The sequence below is a fragment of the Coturnix japonica genome, chromosome 3 (genome assembly GCF_001577835.2).
Source record: "Coturnix japonica isolate 7356 chromosome 3, Coturnix japonica 2.1, whole genome shotgun sequence".
Taxonomy (NCBI): domain Eukaryota; kingdom Metazoa; phylum Chordata; class Aves; order Galliformes; family Phasianidae; genus Coturnix; species Coturnix japonica.
The window spans coordinates 35064051-35086990 of record NC_029518.1 but is presented as its reverse complement, the minus strand read 5'-3'; the positions used below and the strand labels follow the sequence as shown (position 1 = coordinate 35086990).

General features: G+C 39.7%; 1 long non-coding RNA gene across 2 annotated transcripts; it reads right to left on the bottom strand.

Annotated features, from left to right (window-relative positions):
• Nucleotides 1-15662: 15662 nt before the first annotated feature.
• Nucleotides 15663-22933, bottom strand: LOC107311405. 2 transcript variants are annotated; one of them, XR_001554045.2, is made up of 4 exons: nucleotides 22873-22933; nucleotides 21896-22090; nucleotides 17829-17933; nucleotides 15663-16927 (listed from the first exon to the last, which is right to left on the bottom strand). It is a non-coding gene; the product is annotated as an uncharacterized LOC107311405 (long non-coding RNA). The 2 variants fall into 2 exon arrangements; XR_001554044.2 differs by having other exon boundaries at nucleotides 22578-22930.
• Nucleotides 22934-22940: the final 7 nt, after the last annotated feature.

The window sequence follows — 22940 nt, the reverse complement described above, 5'->3', positions numbered from 1 at the left end:
GAAGTCACACCTCACAGTTTCACGTGTGAGGAAGTCTAACCAGCATGTGGCTGACGACTAGAAAAAAATTAAAAAAAAAAGAAAGAGATGTCCTTTCTTTGCCTTCTCTTGCTCTCAAAAAACACTGTGAAAGGTTTAACATCAGTGAGAACTGGAAACTGAAGAAGAGAGGCATGGAAGGTAGAAAAAAAGATGACCCCGAGCTGACTGTTCACTCTCTCCTCTGTGATTCATCACAACTCACCTACCTGAGCCACAGACAATTCCTCCAGGAAGTGAAAAGTATCTCTTTAAAGGATGTTCTTCTCTGAATAGAGAATACTCAGTTATCTACCATTTCCTCCCTCAGCACATGAGAGATTGCAGTGCAGAATGAGAACAAGAGGTCTGTCATGGCAGGAATGGTGAATAGGGTCTATCCTGTGTGCATTCACCACTAGCTAGTCATGATGAAAGGCATCAGGCTGCCAGCTCTACAGCTGTACCTCCACTGCAGCCATTAGCCTTTGGGGAGGTGGCTGGAGCTGGGAGGAAATGCATGGATGTGGAACTGCTTCTCTGTTGATTTCGAAAAACACAACAAAGTAAAACAAAGAGGTGTTGTTCTTCCTCTGCCTTTCCTGGATGTGGGAGGAGAACAAGGTAAAATAAAATCTGGTTCAAAAGGATAACAAATTTTCAGCTCCAGTGAGTTATCGCTATCATTAATGTCAGTACTTTTACTTAATGATGCATCCAAAGAACCTAAGTGTGCACATTACTTTCTCTTAGAAAGCAGAGAACAACGCAGCCAGTCTTACTTAAATTTAGATGCTTTGTATTTAGAAAACCTCAGGACACTATATTCTCAGCTTCTACGTGCAAGCTATAAAATTCATTGTAGCGTACTGTATTTTACTCCTTCTTAACAGTTGTGCAACAGTCAGCAAAGAATTTATTCAGAGATCTTTGCAGTTATGAATTTTCCAAAGGAAATTCATTTTCCAGGGTTGCTTTAAAAATGTTGCATTCCAAGCAGTTAGAGGAACATTTTCCTTTAAACCAATTTCTCTCTTTGTTCTCCACTACTCACAGGCAAGATTACAGCTACAGTGCAGAACCCACCACTGAATATGTGTGATATTGGGTCAGTTCCTCAGCAGACCAATCCTACTTCCACAAACATGTCATTAAAAGCCAGCTACTTCCATCCCCCCTTAAACAGTCTGCACACAGGGGGAACATTAATCTTGAAGGCAGTCTGTTTTATTCTCGGGGAACAATTCCTATTTGTAGTAACACTCAAACAACTACAGAAAGATATGAACATAGCTTAGGTGGTAATTACTCAAGTGCTGAGACTTTTTTTTTCCTCTTTCTGCAGCCAATTCTCAAGCCTCCCTAGCTGACAAGAAAGCAGTTGGCTCTTGGGATTTAGAATTATACCATATGCTAAATTCAGCTAAAGATGCCTTAAAAATGCCTTAGCTGCTGGACTAGAACATCATACAGACCACTGCTCAACCCTTAAACAGCCTTTTTTCTAACCATGATAACTGACTGCTGGTAGTGATTCAAGTGGAAGATAGCAAACACTGTGTTATGGCAGTGAGGGAAGCAAAATCTGTTTAACTCTTGGCTGAATTTGTCCCTTCCTGCTATCAGCCAAAGGTGACAGATGAAACATTGCCCTAACCTGATGTAATTAAAAGATAGAGCTCAGGAAACAGCACAAGTGACAGCTGTCAAAACATAGTTCAGGCACAATATTCAAGCACTTCTTATCACTGTTTATTCATTCAAAGGTTGCAGTATTAGAGAAGAGCTTGTGTACAGCTGCCAATACACGTCTATACTTGGGAAGACAAGTAGTCCTTGCAGGCTTTGCAGGAACTGGGCAACAGTTCAGCGCTGGTTGTTAACAGACCAGCTCAGAACTACGTATCTCTGCCTACTATGTGATACTTCACATTCACAGCAAGTAGAAGCCCAGAGATTCCTTGCTTGATGATCGTTTTTCTTCATTCCAGTGATACCCAGTGGGCTTAACTCAGTAGAATTTGTCACTTTGGATAAATTCAGTTCAGGTGATTTCTGACCTGACAGTGCTGTCTTTGTAATTAAATGAGAATAGTAAAAGATGAAGAGTGTTTGTCTAGATTTTACTCTCCACTGCCCAATCTTATCACGGCAGCTTGTCTGCCTCTTCGGCAGCCTCCAACTGTTAGGATCCATCCCACTTTCTTCAAGAACAGTAACCTAAGGACTACCACAGCCTTCAACCCAAACTGAAAGCGAGTCTTCACACTTCGGTCTTGAAAAAACAAATTCCGAGCCATTTGTCTGCTTCCATTCGTAGTGCTTCCCTCTACAGCCCTATACAGGGAAATTATACCTAATCCACTTGAAAATTGTATTTGCCCAATCAGCCACAGGTTCCCCATTCCCATGACAGCACTACACTGTCACACATTTGATGTCATCCTTAAACTAAAGAAGCCAAGCTGTATAAATGGGAATGCATATATAGACTCAAACATATTCATAAAATGAGAAACTCGTACTCCATGAATTGCTGATAAAGCATGGCCTGAATTAACTACATCCAATTTCAGTAGCCCACTTCAAGGAAGAGATCTAGACAAAGTGTGCAGGAGTAAATGATCAAAGAGTTTGGAAAGATTTAATCTGGAAAATAGAAGACAGTGGAGAGAATGGTAAGTTTCGTGTACACAAAAATGATACTGCAAATCAGGGAACTGACTCTTCCCAATGCCTGTTGCAATAGGACAGAATTAATGGCTTTGATTACACAATGGAGATGCAAATTTTACATTCAGGAAAGCTTTCTAGTGTGAGGGTTGGTTTAGCACTCAATGATTGCCTAGAGACATTGTGGAGTCCCATCAGAGGAGGTTTTCAAGAAGAGATTAGACAATTGCCTGGTCAGAACATACGGGGAATGGATTGAATAAATTCCCATATTTTCTTCCAGTCCAGTTTTCACAGTCCTAGAGAAGACTTTTTTTGTTTCTTCAGTTTAGCTGTAACTGTCCTATTAAGACTTTCACTGTCAGAAATAGTATCCAAGAAAAGTGATGAGTAAAACCCTTTAAGTGATGGTTTGCTTTGCATGCTACCACATCACTAGAACTCACCAAACTTAATCCATCCAAATGGAGTTAATCTATCAAAACAAGCTTTTTTTTGTTTCCAAAACTATAAGCTTGTAGTGGGAGTATGGATAAATAATGAAACCTCAGTCCTAGAAGCTCCTGAGTGGCTTGGCTTTGATTTTACAATCAAGATAAGGTTTAGACATACATATCTAATGTATGACAGAGAAAGAATTAATATCTAATGTATGACAGAGAAAGAATTAATGGTACGATTTTAAAGCACAGAAGGTTCACTTGAGTACTAAGCATCCATGGTTTTCCTCACAAAGACCTCAGCTCCTTAAGCCTCCTTCCTATGGATAATCCCCTTGAAATCAAAAAGTACAGAACCAACTAAGGAAATAGCACAGATGAGAACAGGAATCAAGACAAGATTTGCAAGGCTAAGGTACCAGTTCATACCAGTTAGTTATCGCTCTTACATGACATCCTAGTAACTACTGGCAGCTGGAAAAAGGAAGATGTTATCTGAAATGAAAATCAGAGATTAAGTAAAATTTATTTCCCTGCTGCCAGTAAAAACACCAACACAGGAGGCCAGATTTTAAAAAAGAACATGTGTCAATATGTGGATATGCATGTGTTATCTTTTAAACACAGGGCGTTCCCCGCTGCTGTATGTAATTTAAAGATCTGTTGCCATCAATAACTTCTGTATCCAGTCTTGCTTGAGCTTCATTGTTACTTCCTATCATTCCTATTTTCAAGCACAAGTCAACATTTTGAAATATTTACTAAAGGGAAACCCCTGCTGTACTTCTGTTGTATATCAGTTTGTATTTTTGACTTAACTATAAACAGATTTTAGATTTCCTTACGTAATGCACATATCCAGACAAAGTATCATCTAAGCCTTGTCCTTCATCCCTTTCCCACACATTTCCCCCTGGGCTTTACCTTAGCTCTCAGGATTCAATTTTTTTCTTTTTTAAATTATTTTTTATTTTATTTTTCACAGTACGAAGGGAGTCACTTTTCGGAAGCCCTCCTTGCAGTGGTGTAGCGGTTTTAGTGCCAGCTGCTTTCACCTTCACTAAGCACAGACCTGGAAAGTCTCTGTTCCACGATTCTTGTTTGTCCGTGCAAGACACATTTCAGTGTACATTCCTTACTTAGCCAGGGATCCTCTAGAGTAGAATTTCTACTTATCTGCAGATATTAAACGAAATTAACAGGTGATGAGTTCAAAGCAAACAGATTCTGGATGACCTAGTATGTGGTCAAGCTACAAAACATCTACTCAGCACAGGAATAAATACAATAAGGTGTTTAAGTTGAAGAAAGCAAACATTCATGATGAAAAAAATCAATTAAGATTCTTGAGTGAAAAGATACTGCCACAGTCTTAGGCAATCCCTGAGCCAAAAATCTCTGGATTTTAGGCACATTTTGGGGAAGTCTTCTTACATTCTAATCCAGGTTTCCCCATTTGGCCTTCACTTGGTCCTTGACATTTTGCCCTGGTTCTAGAAACACTGTGATACTGAAACCAATCACATCCCTTTATTCAGGGTCATGCAATCTAGGGTGAGTAGAAACTAGGAAGAGATGAAGGTCTCTACAAAGGCGTGCAGAAAAGCACTATTTTGGCAGCAACAATGGGTCCGTATCGCACTGCATAACTGCAAACAGACAGATGGACAGATGTTTCCAGATCTGTTCAAAAACCACTGCAGAGAGAAACTCTCTAATTGAAAGTCCTCTCAATTAGACATCTGCCTACCCTGCTGGACTCCACTTTTTTTCCTCAACTGCCTTCTCCACTCTTGTACCACAAACACCGTGGAACAAAAAGTGGAACCAGAGCAAACATCAGCTTAGACCAAGAATTTGACACAGCAGAGTTAAAAGCGAGGCTCCCAAACTCACAGCACACTTCTACCTGAATTTCAAAAGCATTACCGGGATGACTGCTGCTTTAGCTTACAAACAAGAAAATGAATCCCACACCATCAGTTAAAAACCCAGCCCTCGGACAATGAACCGGGTCCCCATCACTGGGGCTATGCCTCATCTAGTGGGGGGCAGGCACTCACTATCTGAAGCTTCTACTAGAGAGTTACAGATATTGTTAACTCCAGAGAGAAGAGACAGTGAGAACAATTAATATAAGTCCATGATACAAATTGCCTTTATATTTCAGAGAAGTTAATTAATCATGTAATTCTGGGGATACTGAGCCAGGCTGTGCTGAGACTCAGAGCCCCCTGAACTCCTAACCAATGCATGCTATGTGGGAAAGACAATTTCAAACCATTTCCTAAAGAACAAACTCCTATTTGTGCATATTTGCCCAACCAGACTTAAAATGAATTCTCAAGTCTTTGCAGACTTCACGCAGTTCATCAATTTCTCATGATTAGTCTGGGGAGATGTAGAGGAAGGCTCATGGTACTTTCATGTTTTCTCATTAAAAAACACCCATTGTTACATTAATAAGACAGAGCATCTCAACAGGACATACAGCTATGTGACATTTCAAGGCTTTTGAAGAAAATGCACAGAAAGGAAGTGAACCCCAGCAGCTACAGCCAGTAAAAAAAAAACAAAACAAGAAAATGAGCTTTGGGTGTGGATAACAAAGAGGAGGGAATCAGGGAATGCATAAAAAAAGAGATGTAACAGAGAAGGGGAGTACGTTCTGCCTGGAAATCTCATCAGTATCAACAGACTCGAAAGAATGAATGATTTTGGGGGTCAAACCATTTTGACATGCCCACCTCACTGGGACCAGTATATGACACTGAAGAAACATTGCCCCTCTCCTCCCAGTGTATCACACTCTGTACTAAGATCCACTCTGAAAGGGCAAAAGGGACCAGAATTCCTATACATAATTACCATAAAGAAAACGCATCTCACTAGTTCTATAGGCATGACTCATCATGGCTTCATCCCTCTTTGTGTGACTACCCTTTCCTCCTTTCTAATACTGTTAATCTGATACCATCATGTCCTATGGAATAGGACAAGCACTCCTTCAGCAGGAGTGGCAGCTTTCTCCCACCAGACCGAGAAGTGGAAGAATACCTGTAGGTATTGGCTACCTGGATAAACACTGATGGACCTGCTCTGAAACATAAGCAGCATTGGCAATAGAAGTAAATAAATGCATGCTTTACAGACATACTTAGTAGTAGTGGAAGAAATTAATTCTAAAAGTTAGGGTTTTTTTTCCTTACTTTTCAAGACTGCTGTTCCATGAGTCCCACAGTTTAAGAAATTCTGGTTCAGTGTGTACCTGGCTTAATGCATTCCCTGCCACATAAAACCTGTTTCACCTTTATAATAAGAGCATCTCCCTTTAGGGAGAGAAAAGCACAACCCTTTTATCTACTCACTTCAATAGTTTTCTCTTATTCCTTTGTGCCTGAGAAGACATCCTTCCAACCAGCTTCTATACTATACTATTAAACCAACTTCACAGTCTGTTGAACTCTCCCTGTATCCCCTCACATAGACCAAGCAATTCAACCCTTCTGGTCAAAGATGGAGAAAGCTTCACATATCCTGTATTTTCTACCAAAAGACTTCAGACCTTTTAGATATATTTGTATATTTTGGCTTAAAATTTTGAGGGAAGTACTTGTGTATTAAAAATAATAATATTAAAAATTGGGAGCAGGGACTTAGTTTCTTTTTGACAGAGTAAAATAGTCTCCCACAGACACTACGCAGTAGAACCAAGCTGTTACAATAACCTGACCAGTTCTTTGAAGTATCTTGGATTACCAATGCGTATTTGTCACATGCAAGAATAGAATAAAGTGAATCTTTATTCTATTGGATGGTGGCGTCTTCAAACTTATGCTAATATTAGTAGGCAAATGCAAACAGTTAATTTATGAGCTGGCATTTATTGCCATTTCAAGATGATTAGGAATGTGTTGTGTGAAGTAATTGAACTCAAAAGACCCAGGGAGCTGTCCTGCCAAAGCACAGCGCTCACCTGCAGAAACCTGGAAGGCAACTTAGCAGGAGAAGTTCTAAAAGAGTATTGCTGAATCAAAATTAAGTTGAAGGAAAATAAATCCCTGCTTATATTCCTGTATGACATTAAGAAGCAAAAGAGATGTTTTTAATATTAAAGTGCTTCAAGTTGACCCTTTGTTATTAAGCTGCAAATAAACTTTCACTAAGAGGTGCCACCAATCCAGTATTCTCTTCACAACAGAACTGCTGAGAGCCATTGAAGCAACAGTCTACATTCAGTACAACAAGCTGGACATTAAGATCTACAGTTAAGGAAGGAGTTGAATAACTTCCCTTGAATTAAATGTTAGGATTTGATTTCCAATTCAGTGATACCAAAGGTATCATGGCAGCATTCAGATGAATTGTGGGGAGTATTCACCAGTGTAAAACAGTGCAAGAGTGCAAGGAATCAAAAACAGTAGCAAGAACACAATGATCTGCCATATCTCACAGGGGATCTAATGAGGAATGGGTGATCAGAGACTGCATGCTGAGAACTAGTGCTACCTGAAAGAAAAACTGCAGCGAAAACAGCTTTTCTGTTCCTGCCAACACAGGCCCTAGTGACCTGCAGTTTTAAAGGCGGTGGGTACTCTCAGTAACATTGAACCCCAGCACTTCAATACAGCAGGAATTTATCTCAACTGCAAGTAAGCTTAAAACAGAAAACGCACACTTGCTAGATACCCTCATCCAACAACTCTCACATTGTGTTAGTAAGCAGTAGTCAAAACTAATTGTACGGAGAAGTGCACAACCAGATATAAGGTCCCTTAAGTGATGAGAAATCTATCATGACAGCTCTGTCCCAAGAGTGAGTTAGCGGCCCTTTTAAATATCTGGAAATCTATTTACAGCCTAAGTTTTTCCAATTTCCCTACAGGGGCTCATTAAAACTGCCCTACTACAAATCTTCTTCTGCGTACTAAGGGTGATTAAGTTACCTCAGGTCACCTAAAAGAGTGAATTTAAAGTCCACTTTTCATTCTGAGAGAATTAATGATGTTTTGGATTGCTTTTCTCTCTCATCCTAGCTGTATTAATCCTAACATACGACAAAGAAACCCAGTAACACGCTCACTAATGCTGCATAATGGCAGTGAAGAGCCAGAGCATGCGTTCAACCTGTTACCCTCAGCCTCAGGCCCTTTCTTGTCCTTTCTGAAGCTTTCTTAAGACAGAGCCTCAAACACATAAGCTGGATCTACCATTTTCACTTCTGAAAGTTGCTTTAATTTGGCATGTGTAAACACACTTGGTTCATGAGGCTGCTCTTAAGTAACATACCTTCTTCATCTTTACCATTCCATCAATTTTTTATTGCCTGCAAATTCCTACATAATGACCTTGTGTTTGCTTCAAGCTACAAACAAAAACCATGCTAATCTTAAGAGGTACAGTCATTTCTTAAACTCAAAAACGTGTAAGCAAGCAGACTTGTACCCTTCTTGTACAAGAGAGCCAGCAGCAGAACACAAATCAATGTTCCTATTGATCCAAACAAGCCATGGTTCCACTAAAATATCAAACACATTACGGCAGGCTGGTCTCCACTTACCCCTTACAGCTCATGTTTGAGGTTTGTTTTTGTTGTTGTTTGTTTTATTTTTAAAGAAGCTATTCCAGCCTCACAGTTCTTCCTTTGACTGAGGACATTGCCAAAAGTGATGCCTGATGGCTACAACCTCCAGTAGGCATTTACATTTACAACTGATTTTAATGCAAAGGGCCAAAGCTCTAAAGTTGTACGTTCTCTAGTACTTCCTAGGACCATAAGATATTCTAAATATAATAATCATTTTTACCATGGATTACATGCTGAAATAGCATTTATGTAAGTAGAGCCATCTCAAAATCACAAGTCTATAAAAAAAAGGGGGGGGGGGGGAAAGACTGTTACTATTCCCATTGCATTTTTTTTTCCTTAAATAAATTCAACAAATCTTTTTGGCACACAATTCTGCATGAAAGCCAAAACTGGTGTTCTAAAAAATCTGTGTATTTTTAAATAATAGGGAAATCCAAATAGGCATAAAGAATTTATTGTCTCTCTGCCATTATTTTAAGTGCACCTTGCCACCAGTTCTCCTTTTCAGATTATGTTCCACAATGCATGCAGAAGCCTGAAGTAGCAGATTGGAATGGGCTGATTATCCTTGATGCAAAGCCTCACTGACTTGCACTGCTGTAGTCTTGCATTTCCCTCCCAGTTTAAGCGACAGTTTCAAGCAGATTATTTTTGATCAAGCCTGTCTTTCTCCAGATTATCTTTTTCCTTACCTGCCTCTTAATTTGAATTCTCCAGTACCAAGGACTGCTTCTTCAAGATATTCGTATACAGGTGCAGATCCAATACACAGCATGAGGCATCATAATAGTACATATGTCCCCTACCCTAAGTGCTCATTGGGTCAGACTGGCAATGACAAGGAGAGAGGGAAACTGGGATACAGTCTTGCAGGTCCTACAGCCTGAAGCTGCCTCTCCACCTCCCATGACAAAATAAACAGAAGGTTCCTCCTATTCTGTGCAAATAAAAGGCAGGGAATATCAGAAAAAAGCGAGCCAAATTTCTTGCTGTGTTTCACTCCAGAAGTCACACTCTGACCTTTATTCTTGGCTTCAGCGGGGCTGCAAACTGCACAGGCATAAGAGAAAGAAGCAATTTTTAATGTGACCCTTTTTTAATGTTCTTCCTTGTGGAAGAACAAAAAATAAAATGAGCACAAGAATTTAAGTGTTTTTATACCCTAAAGAGAAAGTTAAAGAGCACAAACAAGGCTGAAGAGGAAAAGTGACATCAAAAATAGTTTGCTCGGTTATTTTTATTACAGAGTGCACCACTGCAAAGACAGAGAAGAGTCAAAGAAGCCAGCTTCTCGCACAACACTGCTCTGGGATTCCACATCCATCCCTCCAGTGCACTTAAAACTGTAATTGTGGAATAAATTATAACTCACGTCTTTATACATTTTTAATCAAGGGATGTTCTCTCCGCTGCTACTTCTTTCTTGCATTTTCCCGATGGTGGCTGGGAGATATAGTGGAGAAGCAATCCAACACGAGACACATCAGAAGAATAAGTCTGAGTTCAGTGGCTCCTTCAAGATAATCAGCACATCACACTTGCTAGAGACTAAGATCAGAGAACTAAAAAAAAAACAACCCAAACAGTTGTTTTAAAGTGGTATATCACTCAGAAAAAGCTGTTTTGTGGAAACTGAAAGCCACTGGGAAAAACTTTCTCCTGTGGGTTTTGTTGCTGTGTCAAGGTTCAGCAAGTTACCAAGAATCTTCGTGATAAAACACAGAAAAGAAACCATAAGACACACCTGAAATTTCAGCTGCAAAAACTAAAACTGCACTTTTCAGTAAGGAAAACACAGCAATGCACTCAGTTTTAACAGTAAAAGGGTGAAAGACTGTTTACAACAAATGGCATTCAGCTTACGTCGTATTTTAACCCATTTAATTGTTAAAGCAAGCAAAATGCTTTGAGATTATTATGACAAAACAGCAAAAGCTTCACTAATATCTAGAGATTTCATTTTAATTACTCTTTATGTCCAGAGGTCTGAATTGAGTAATGAATATTGTTCAACACTCTGTGATCTGTGCTGGATTCAGTCCAATTTATATGCCATCATGAATTACTGTAACATTAATTTTCTGTGTATGACAAAGATAAAACAACATGCACTTTGCTGACTCATTTTCAAAATGAATTCATCTTATTTGTTGTCCCATTTAGAGGAAAAGTAAGGGAGGAAAGAGAATGCACGTCATGATGAGGTTATTCAAGTATTAATGCCACAATTAGGAAGAAAAAAATGTGGTCAAAATGTATTGTCTAATGCACGCATCTGTATGAGAGTAGACATGCAGCTATGAAACTTGAAAGGCTGGAGAGCCTGTTGCAATGCTAAAAAACTCTGTAAAGTCAGAGAAATCATCCATTCAGTGCAGAATCTGTGTTGCTGGCTGAGACCTGACCTGCAGACCACAGGCTCTACACACTGAATGTCTCAGCTGTAAAACTAAACTCTTTGCTAGAAAATGGAATTTCCAAATCCTGACCTGGATAAACAAGGAAGGACTAAAGGAAATTCTGATTACAAAAGAAAGGGAACTGAATTTTATGCCCCCTTAGCAAGGAGAGATGAAAGAGTGGACTACTAACTGGCTTATGAACCTTGCATGCAGTTTGTATGTTGTTTGGAGGACTGGCACTTCTACTGCTAATCCTAGATTGTAGCACAGATCCAACAGGATGCAAGATCTACAAGATGAGAGTTAAGAACATGATGGCAGGAGCAAAGAGCACTGGAGCTGTTTCTACTTTGTGTCTGACAGCGATTTCAGTTCTTTCCACTGCAGTAAAACCCTTCAGCATTCTGAACTGTAATATTCCTGTGCAGATGATTATATACAGCAAATTATGAAGGTTTTCTCCAATGACAAGGTAACCCTCATTGAATCAAGTTGCCCTTACTGATTCCTCAAGCCAACTCCGACGTAATATTCAGGTCAGGCTTCTTAAGGAGAAGAGAAATCCTTCAGTCTGCTACCATTTCCATCACAAAACAACTTGAACCTCACACTGCAAATGAGAGTTAAACTAATTTAGAAATGTACTTAAACTTTTGAAGAATATTACTAAACTGCAGACATCTGTTTAGATCCTGGTGATCATGCATTAGCCCTGGTGTTTGCCAGCATAACATTGATGAACATTTTCATACATTGCAATCCTCATTCAAACTGCATTCTAAGAACTCAGAGTCAGATGGAACCAGATAAATTCAAAATGGAACGTTATTCTCTAATATGAATTAATGATGATGACACATTGAAGTAAGGGAAAAAATAGTCCATGTTCAGCTGTTAGCTGCAAAATGACTGTGATGCTAACATTTGGCTGATCTCTGTGCATAAGTGAAAATAAGAGTATGCTGGAAATGCTTGTTATCACATCTCTCAGAGTATACTTCTATCATATATATTTACACACAAATTTATATTTCAGAGAAGCATATAACATGCCCAGACATACATAGTCTAGTATTTAAATTCTAGATTTCTGTGCAAGCCAACATATTTAGTGGGAAAAGATAAAATAACCTGCATAAACAAGAAATCCCTACCCTTTTTTCAGTCTCACTAATTTGAAATCCAGACCGGAATGTCAAAGAAACCTCCCCAAGCTCAGGTAGCTGGTTTACATCCCTTTTCTGATACAAAATAAGTAAAGTGAAACATAATGAGGAAAGTTGTCTCCACTTCTGACTGATGACGTAACTTTCATCACTGCCTATTTTATAAATCCTTTCCAGCAGTTTGAAACTCTGTTGAGCATCCAAGTAACCAGAATATGTAAAGAATTCTACAGCTAGGACAAGAAAGAGTTCGTAAACAGACATTACTTGTTTTTATTAAACCAACAGGTTCAGCAGTCGGAAAAACTGAATATGCTTTTGGGCATGCAAAGCCTTCTTGAAGTATGAAATACAAAAGCAGCCTACTTACGAACCACATAATAACAGAGAAAACCGAGAACCATGACAATTACAGCAAAACACAAGAACACAGAAGATGCTAAATTTTGCTTTTTGAAATCAAGACTACACAAGATAAAGGCAGCCGCCAAGTTAAACATGACATTTGTTCCCTAAAAGATCACAGAGACGCTGCTATTAGACCTAGAGTTAAAAGCATGCGACTATAACCCAGTGCATGTTCCACACTGTGCAAACATCTTACTCTGTTACTATCTGCTAAACTAGGGTATCAGCTTTCTACCTGTTCCACCAGAGCAGGCTCACACCAATTACATTAAGCTGTGTAAATCACTTGTAAGACTTCAAAGGAAAGAACTGTACAAAGTACAAAGGACTGTATAATGAACAACATTTGAAGGAAAGGCAGGAAGAACATGCAGTGTTAAGACCAAAGAAACCACAAGCATCCAGTATTCTGTTTTTTGTCTCAAGCTGGGGCTCTGAACAAAACCTTGGAAAAAAAAAACAAATCACAGATGACATTTCATGAATGAGCTTGAAAACCATTTCATCTTGTTGAGATCACTGGGTCTTGCTGAAACTACAAGTTCTAAACCACTGTAGATAAGAAGAGAAGAAAACCATACATCTTGTTTAAGGAGCCCCTTCCATGGTGAACAATGTATTTGGCTATTTAGAGGGCACAGGGCCCAGACATGCAAAGCCAGTATCAGCAGCAAACCTGATGTCTCATACACTAGTAAGATGGAATGCAATCACCCAGAGTTCCCAGCTTTTGAGGCGGACAGTTTGGATCTGAGGTGAAGCTCATCCTTTGTTTTGTTTTCACTTGTCAGGAATAGAAAAGTTTCTAAGCAGCTGTAGAAAGCAACAAAACCTAACTAATAAAAACAACAAAACAAAGAGGGCAAACAACGTTCAAGAGATAACACACCAATAGGAGGGCACCATGGAGGATACATACATATTTGTGTGCCTGCAACTCTGCAGCACTAGAGCTTCCTGTAATACTTGCTGTATGCCAGCATTTGGCTTACTGCTCATCATCATCACTTGAGACAACAGATACTAGTATTCTCAGGGGGCATTTAGCATCGTTGTTCAGTAGGGATGTTGCCTAAATATCATTCCATCCTTTGAGGAATTACATGTCAGAAGTAAGATACTTTAAAGAGCGGTACATTCTCTGCATGCAACTTGGACTGATTCAAGTCTTATAGCAGCTTGTGGCATCTTCTGGAAAGGCTTTGGGACCAGCTTGTGTTGAATAATGCTTAACTAGAGGAGCCAGGATTCTCAGATTACATTCTTAAGCTCTTTAAAAAATAAAAATAGCAAGAAAAGCACTGAAGAACTAACATTCCCACCAAGGAAACAGTTCAGAAGCATAGTCAGATATATAGAACTATATATCTTAAGACATAAAACTATGCTTCTATCCTATGCAACATGAAATTTTATGTAAATCTTTCAGAGCATCATCCATTCAGTAGGATTCATTTATGGGCTGTGCGCGTATGACAGAATAGCTGCCCTTCTTCCTGCCAACTTACACAGTGAAATGCTGTTTACACCTCTGAAGGAAAACATCCTACACAATTTGCTACATCACAACCAACATGAATTAGGACAGGAGGTGCCAATTGCTACAGCAGCCAAATAAAAAACATTGTAGGAATCGTGAAAAAAGAAGCACATAAATGATCAAAACCACATTCCAGTCAGGACACTAAGATTAACAGAAAAAAAATTCAAAACATATCTGGCATTAGTCACCAAACTTTAGCTTGAATCACCATTGGATCTCACATAGGTTCCTGCACTACATAATCTTAAGGCTTGCTCCCTAAGACATTAGCAACCAGTTAACTGAGCCTCATAGAGCTGTTCCTAAAGCTGTAAGTAATTATATAAGATAAAATACATGGTAAATACTAACTTTTTAATTGCAATCAATGTAAAACAAGAAGGATTTTAAGTCAACATAAGCAAAACACTTACAGATCAACATATTTTAAAGGCATTAGGATAATTCTCACTAGATGCAATTATCCTCTGTAAGACAATTTGTTACACAGTCCTATCAACCATACTGACATCATCTCCCATTAGCTTAACATGACAGAACAGCCAGCTCTTATTTTGCCACTAGACTGCTCTTTAAATGCAGCTTTCCAAAATGTAGTTTCCAACCACTAAACTTAATTCCAGGTTAACACAGATTTACATTTTCTTCTATGGAACAGTAACGGGGAAAAATTTCCTACCACAAAATCATTTTAAATGTAATTGGAAGAATCACGGAATTGTAGGGGCTGAAATGGACCTCCAGAGATCATTGAGTCCAACCCAAAAAGAAAGGTGTCTTGCACCACCCCTAGAACACTGCTGGTCCATGGACCAAATTACAACTAACAGGAGTAAGACTGAATACAAACCTAAGTGCTCGCAGGCTGACAGGAAAGCTCTGACACAAAGTCATAAGGCAAGGAGCCAGCCTTTATTCAATTTTAAGTTTAAAACGTATTGCCTTCCTATGATATTTCTAAGCAGGTGATGTCCATCCACTTGCCTCAACAGATTATCAGTTGGAAAGAATTTTTACTTGAAAAACACCTAACATATAAATGGATCCAAACAGCAGTGATGCAGACAAAGCACGTATTATGAGCAAGTAAATAACAGCTTTTCTTCTGGGAAGAAAACAAATTCTTGGTTCCTGGCAAGGAGGCAGACCACTGTTCCTAGCAACCAATTCTTCAGAACAATAACCTAAACTGATGAATCAGAATTTGTAATGACAGAAACAGAATTATACACAGCCCTCTACAAGGGTTTATAGGCAAAATTAAACATAACTACATTACCAGTAACATGACAAATGCAGCTAAGCTAGAAAACACATGATGAAAAATAGTAACTAAAGCAAATGGTAACCATGAAGATGGTTTAATCATTTAAAAAATGAATTCCATCCACCTGATTGCTCAAGTTACTTTTTTTCCCCAGTGATACTGAACTGAATTGACCATTCAGCAATGTCAATGCCATTAACTGCTAATACAGAAAGAGGGTTTTGTTTTTCACTTCAAATAAGAAACAACTGACAGCCACACCAGGGTTTCTATGGATTTTAACACAGGATAGAGTGCGTGTTTACTCACTAGGACTTTCTTTCTTTCTTTGGCTGGACAAAATAACAGGTGGCACCAAGAGGAATGCAGCAGGTAAAAACTATTTCCTTTGTTCTTTCCTTGGCTAGAAAAAGAAAAGTAACTACCAATGTCTCACTTTTCCTCAGAAAAGAAGGGGTACAGGATCTCCCTTAAACTGACAACTGTTGTGAGGGTGGAGATGTAAATGGAGAAAAACATACAGGCATTTCTTTCATATTGACACAAATATAGGCAAGCATATTATCAGATTAATCAGATCAGCATCAGGTTTATTTAATTAAAGACATAACAAGATTCACTGGTTGAAAATCAAAGCTTGAAAAATCTAAACAAGGAAGAAGATTCAAATTTTAGATGAAGGCAATTAACTACTAGAATATTTTATTGAAATAGCATATTTTCCAACAACCCATTTTGATAGTTCTCTAAAAGACAAAGCTTCAACTAACTGTAATGTATTACACTTCACATTGTATTAGTGGGTAATATTTCACAATACCTGTTACACACAGATATGAGCAGATATGCATAATGGTCTCTTCTGACCTTGAGCCATCAAAAGCTTTAACCCAAAGTAAGCATACTAAAGAACAAGAAAACAATTTATGGATCCTACTGACAACTTCATTTATGCTGATTAGCATCTTGCAGTCACTGAATGCCCTGAGTTGTAGGGGACCCACAATGATTACTGAGACCAACTGCTGGCTTCAACCAAACAGAACTATCAACTTAGTGGGCACAGAATCTGGATGGATCAATGTAATGGGAAGGGCATGTGCAATAACAGAAGAACCAGCAAAATAGAAAAGTCCAATAAACGAAGGAAAGAAGATCACTCACCCGCATCAGAAGACACTAGGTTTGGAGGGGAAAGCTTCACCCAGAAGAGATCACCAACCAAAAAATCCTTCTCAAGCAGCAATCAGCCCTGAAATGAGGTCTAAGAGAGATGCAGCCAGGCTCCACCCCCTCCAGTCACACAGTTGAATTGCCTTCACCTGTGCTCCCAGGGCTGACCGGCTCCTTTCCCCAGGTGCTCAATCAGTGGTTCAGGCTGTGACTCAGCAGTTACCATACAATGGGGTATAAAAGCCACCTGGAATCATTTTAAGGTATCACCAAGTATATATATAATAAGCAGTTTAAAAAAAAAAAAAAAGTGCATAAAGTTTCTGAGAAATTGAATTACTGAAGCTCAGGGGCCTTGTGTATAATTTGCCTTTTCTCATTTCCAGCAAGAACTGACCAACGTACATACCCATGTCTAGAAACATACTATAAGAGCATAGTGTCCTTGTCACAGGCAAGAGACCAAAGTCATGTTTCACACAGCTACTGAACTGTGTTTCAGGACATGAAGATATCCAAATGACAAGATCCAGCTGGGTTTCCAAAACACTCTCGAAAAGGCCACTCGCCTAAGGCTTTTTAAGAGCTACCACCATGGGATAATCATGCGGATAAGTAATTGCATAAAACAGAAGAAAGACAATGTAGGGGCAAGGGGGAAAATTTCATGATGATGAAGTTCACCATCTGGAAGTTGTCCCTCTGGATGTACAGTAGGACCTACTTTACTTCAAAGCTAAATAAATAGAAAAGATAGTGGATAGTGAAGTGACATGGCTTGCTGGTGATGCTAAATGTTCAGGATAGGAGAAAAGCTGAATAGCATGCATTACAGAAGGACTTCATGATTGCAGCAATAAAATGACATGCTACATTCAGTGTAAATTTATGAATGTGGAGAAAAACAATCTAATTCCTTGTAAATAAACAGTAACACCAAACCTGTTTTCACGAGCTTTTTCAACCAAATCTGAATGATAGACAATTAAGAATTGTATGACCTGTATACTCAGCCAGTGGGGCAAGGCACTGAAATCCTTTTGCCCCTTTCTTTATGAAAGATTCAAGTCATTTCAGACAGTGGATATATAGACTGCAACTCTTGCTGAAAGGTTTTGTGAGAGCAGAGGGAGAGTTTGTCTACTCACTTTATCTGTTAAGTTGTGATTACAGGCCATACACACCGAGGAACAAAGATGCATGTGGCTGGGAGAACTCCAAAAACTCCAGTGGAAAGGGAGGGACAAAGTTGTCTGAGGAGAAATCACAGAACAGCCTGGGTTGAAAAGGACTCAAAGATCATCTAGTTTCAATACCCCTGATATGTGCAGGGTTGACACCCACCAGACCAACGCTTCCCAGAGACACATCCAGCCCAGCCTTGAATGCCTCCAGGAACAAATATGGGAAAATGAAAGATAAAAAGGGCTGAGTGTCACACTCATCTGGCCACGCTGAACCCCAAATACGATCCCCTGGGTCCCCATACCACCCTCTGGTGAGACCAAGGGGAGTGAGGAGTCCTAGTTTCAGCAATAGTTGAGGGCATCATGAGTCATAAAGTCCATCACACCATGTGTGGGATGCTAACAACAGGAGAAATCAGTGTCTGTTAGGAATACATGTTCAGTCTTACCAATGGCTGCATGGGGGAATAAAGAGCAAAAGCAGCATGTCAGAATGGCTTACTTCCCACTAAACTCTGGATTTTTTTTCCCTGCATTTGAGATTAGGTCCCCTGTGGGAGACAATTTGCTTCGCTGTCCTAGGATTTTTGCATTCACTTCATCCTATGGTTTCTTTGATTAAACTGTCTTACTAGAATTACTGCTTGACGCATTTGTCCCAGCATAGCATTCTGCCAACTGCCACTTGAGGTAGCAAAGAAATTCACTTATGTTCATGCCTATATAAACCAACAATCATAAGAATGACATTTTCTTGACAAAATGTTACACCTTAAAAAACAGCAACTGAGAAATCCAGCAATATGATCAAATCTGTTCTCTACTGCTGTAAAGTTCTACCTTAGTTACAGGTCATTCCACTGACATCTAATGTACAGCATAGTTGAAATTTGAGATTTGCAGGTGACTATTTAAGTCAAAATAACAGATTAACGTAGGAAATCTATTTTCATCATCCTATAACAAGCCAAGTTGTTTTTTCAGTTCTTTTTCCAGAGTGAATGCTTCTTGCTATTTCTACTAAAAACGTAAGAATCTCATACAACATGTCATGCAGTTTCAAGGAGATTATTTTCTTTTTGAAGAAGTAGGAGGTGGGAGATCACTGAAAAGAGCAAACAAGAAAGCTGTTTCATTGAGAAAGGAAACAGTGAAACCTGGTTTCCTACAGATTTGTGCTATGGGTTGAACTCTGCATGGCTCCTCTCCCGCTTAATAAGGATTCCACTTATGCTGCATATTTCTCTCCAAGCATTGAAAGGTCTTTGTGTTATATCCAGACATGCATGTCTAAAAATGTATAGCAACTTATTGGATTTTTGACTCTTTCCTCTCTACTAAATTGGTTGCAGTTGCCCAGGAGGTTTAAAGGTTATTAGAGGTGAAATGACATACATATATACACAGCACGATCACACTGGTTTCTTTTTCCTAGGACCAGCCTAGCATCAAACATCATAGAAAAGTATGGTCAGCTTTAAACAAAAAGCAAGAACTACGCGATTCAGAGGGTCAGACAATCTAAAAAAAGAACAAGTCACTGATCAGCCTAACAGGCCCAGACCAGCCTCATCCGGTGCCTCCGTTCATCCTCTTCCCTGCACTCACAGGAGCCCCATTTCAGCTTCTCCCTAGACTTTCAGTCTCTGCTTGAGCTGTGTAGTAGGGATATCTGTTCTCAGCCCTGTCTCTGCTTCTGCTTTCTGTATGAGCCTCAGACCTGTGCTGCAGCTATGTCCCCTGCCCTGTCTCCTGGATGAACCTGCCAGAGATACTCCAGCTTTGTTTTCAGTCTTCTCTCTGGCCTCGCCTCCTGCTGCTCCTGACTGGACTACCTGGATGGATCTTGGACTTGACTCGCTCTATTTCCTTGTCTGGAATTGTGCACAGATCCCAGAACTACCCACAGAGTTCACATACTGGACAACAAGGGCAACATCTCAAGTCTCTGCTACCCTCAGCTCCTGCTGTTCCCTGACAATAAGCTTCTACAGCAAGATTGCTAGATAACAAAAGTGTCTGTATTGGGCAGTCAGTGATCAGGAAAGTAAACTACGAAGACACATTTTCATTATACACTTGCCCATATGCTAGCACATATGTCTCATGAAGAAATAAATAATAATGCTACATTCATGCTATTTTTCAGCCTTAAGAACAATACAATCAAATAGCATTCTGTTTCCACGAAGAGATGCAACAAGTTGCAAGGAACATCTGTACCTAATGTAGAGAACAAGATAATTATTAAGGGAAAAATCTAGGACAGATGTGTTCCCCATGATTAATCTTTGTGTTTTCATTTGTAAGGCAAGACAGGAACTTTTCTGGCTGAAGGAACAGTGACAACCAATGATGGAACATAAAGAATTCCTACTTTGTGAACCACACAGGAAAACATTCACAGTCAAATCACTGACACAGACAGTGCCACAGTTTTCATCCAGAGGAGGCCCTGCATTTACCTGGTGGCTTAACTCTCTGGGAAGTTTGAGATTAAAGACTGGCAGGCCATAGACGCTCAGTGCTTATTCTCAGACACCTGCTGACACCATGCTTACCCCACAGGCAAAGCTGAGGCAGTCAGAAGGAAACAACTGCTGGTATCATTAGATGCCTAGTGGGATGCAGCTAGGCCCACTACCTGTGAGCAGGAACATTTCCTGCAAGCGAGAACAAGGACAAAGCCAAGAACTCTCTAAAATTAAACCCCTTAAAAAATAAAGTGTACTTCTCTATTCTGACCTCAGCAAAAAGCTGTACAAAATCTGAGTGCTATGGATCAAAAAAATGATTGCTGGCAGAGAGCAAGAAAAGGGTTTCAACTTAACTTAAACTTTCTCTCTCTGTTCAGAAAAATCATAGACAGCAGATAAACAAAGGAGCAGAAGTCTAACAGCGTGCTGAGCCTTCCTTGAGGCAGTGCTAAAACGTAAACTACTGCCCAACTGAGGGTACAGGTCAGAGATGGTAGATTACACTCTCATTCCTTCCAGCTTCTGCTCTAAGGAATACCATAAATAACAAAAATGACCTCTTTTCTTAGCCACTGGTCTGGAAACTTGCAGTTAATTAATTTTTTCCCCATTAAATGTAAAGATCTAGGAATCCATCCAAGTTTTTTAGTGAACATCTAGCACTAAAGGCAGGCTTCCCCAGGCTTAGCAAGCAGTTTATAACTATGACTGGCAGCTCCCTCTGAGGTCTCTACAGGTCACTCACAACTCAGAGTCACAATCTTCCCTACTCCAACAGGGATGTTTTCCAGCATTACTGGCAATGCTAGGGTATGTGTTGTATTTTTTATTCCAGCCAGCCAAAAAAGCAGAAATCCCATGATCAGGAGAGCAAACAGGCTGATTTCACAGACAACTGGCTATAGCACACAGCTACAAAGAAGGCAACATGCACATGGCACTTCATGCTTCTTGAACAGCTCGTGTTCTATGCAGCGACTAGATTATAAAGTATACAAAAGGGAGCAGACCCAAATTCTAAGTCTTTGAGGAAATATAAATAAAACTTCAAATGCATTTAGCAAACACAAGGTCCCCTTAACAGCAGAACTCCACAAAAGCAGTCATCATACTTACTGCCTGTTCTTGGTGCATTTGAATGACTTCAGTCTAGACACAGCACCCAGAAGGAGAGCACATTTTATGGTAAAAAATACATAAATTATAATGGAAAGCTAATTAATTCAAGCCCTGATGCTGCAACGCCTTTACTCACACAATTGGTTGCAAGCCCAAAGATTTAGCAACACAGTGAAATAACTGATAGTTATTTCTATATCTGAAAGCAGAATGAAATGGTTCTTCAATTACGGTACAAGAAACCAAGGGTTCTGTCAAACAGCGATAGCCCTAAAACTCCCCACATGCACTTCTGCAAATCAAAGGTTGATTTATAAAACCTAGTAAAATTGTACATTGAACAAAACAACATTGTGTGGCTCTCTTTATGCTGGCTTGCCTGGGCAACCAGCCAGAAGTCTGAGATAGTTTAATATTACACAGAAAACCTACCTGTAAAACCAACCACAATAAGTTCTGCGCAGGAAGTCCAGGCCAAGGGTGAAGTAGCCAGTTATAAAATGTTGTACTTGTGTTAGCTGTCTAGTAAATACACAGTTCTTTGCTGTAATTCTTTCTTTAGATTAAAGATGCCTGACAAGCCCCTGTGGGAAGCTACAAGTTAACACTGTGGTAATTTCACTGGTCCTGAAAAGAAAAACAACAAAAACAGTCCTGGGATGTAAACTATGAGAATGCATTTTTCATGTTCAGATTATATTGGAAGCTTTGTTCCCTCTTGACCCTCCATCCCTCCAAAAGGCATGTCAGAGTTTTCAAGGCTTTTTAAAGTGTTTGAGCATGATACACATTCAACATTACTCATGTGGAATGAGAACTAAAAGTCACTATGTTTAAGAGAAAGATATTAACCAAATGTGGTTATCAGTGAAAGTGGAGTATAGGTAAACAAGAATTAGGAGTTACAATCTCTCTTCTTCTAAATTCTCCTTCCTAGGAGATTCCTCAAAAGCCACGGCACTGGCTGATGCGTTCCTGGGGACTGTGCTTGTGCGAGGAGGTTGGGCTCTGAGGTCTCCAGAGCTCCCATCCAACCTCTGCTATTCTATAACTCTGCATTCTGACCCAATTCACTCAGCTTTGTAGCGAGGCAGTCGATGAACCCGCTGCTTACCCTTCCCTTGCTTATCTGCACGGAGCTATCAGATCACTCATTTGTCTTTTTATTGACTGCTTTCCTGGATCAAGCTGTTTACTGAAATGGGTAAAAAAACAAAGAAACCTCGAGGGAAAGCTTCTTCTAACTTAGTCAGAAATTAAGTAGGTCAGGCTGGCTGAAAAAAAAAAATAAAGAAATCGTTTAGGAAACGAATTTATCCCCTCGTTCCTTTAACCCCAACTCTTAAATAACACCCATCCTGCGGGAAGCACTAAGGCAGCCAGACATCCCCATCCAGAGCAACACCAACCCCTCACGGTACTCCAGACCCCCGGGAAGCTACAGCACTACGCTCTTCAACCCGACCATGGTATGATG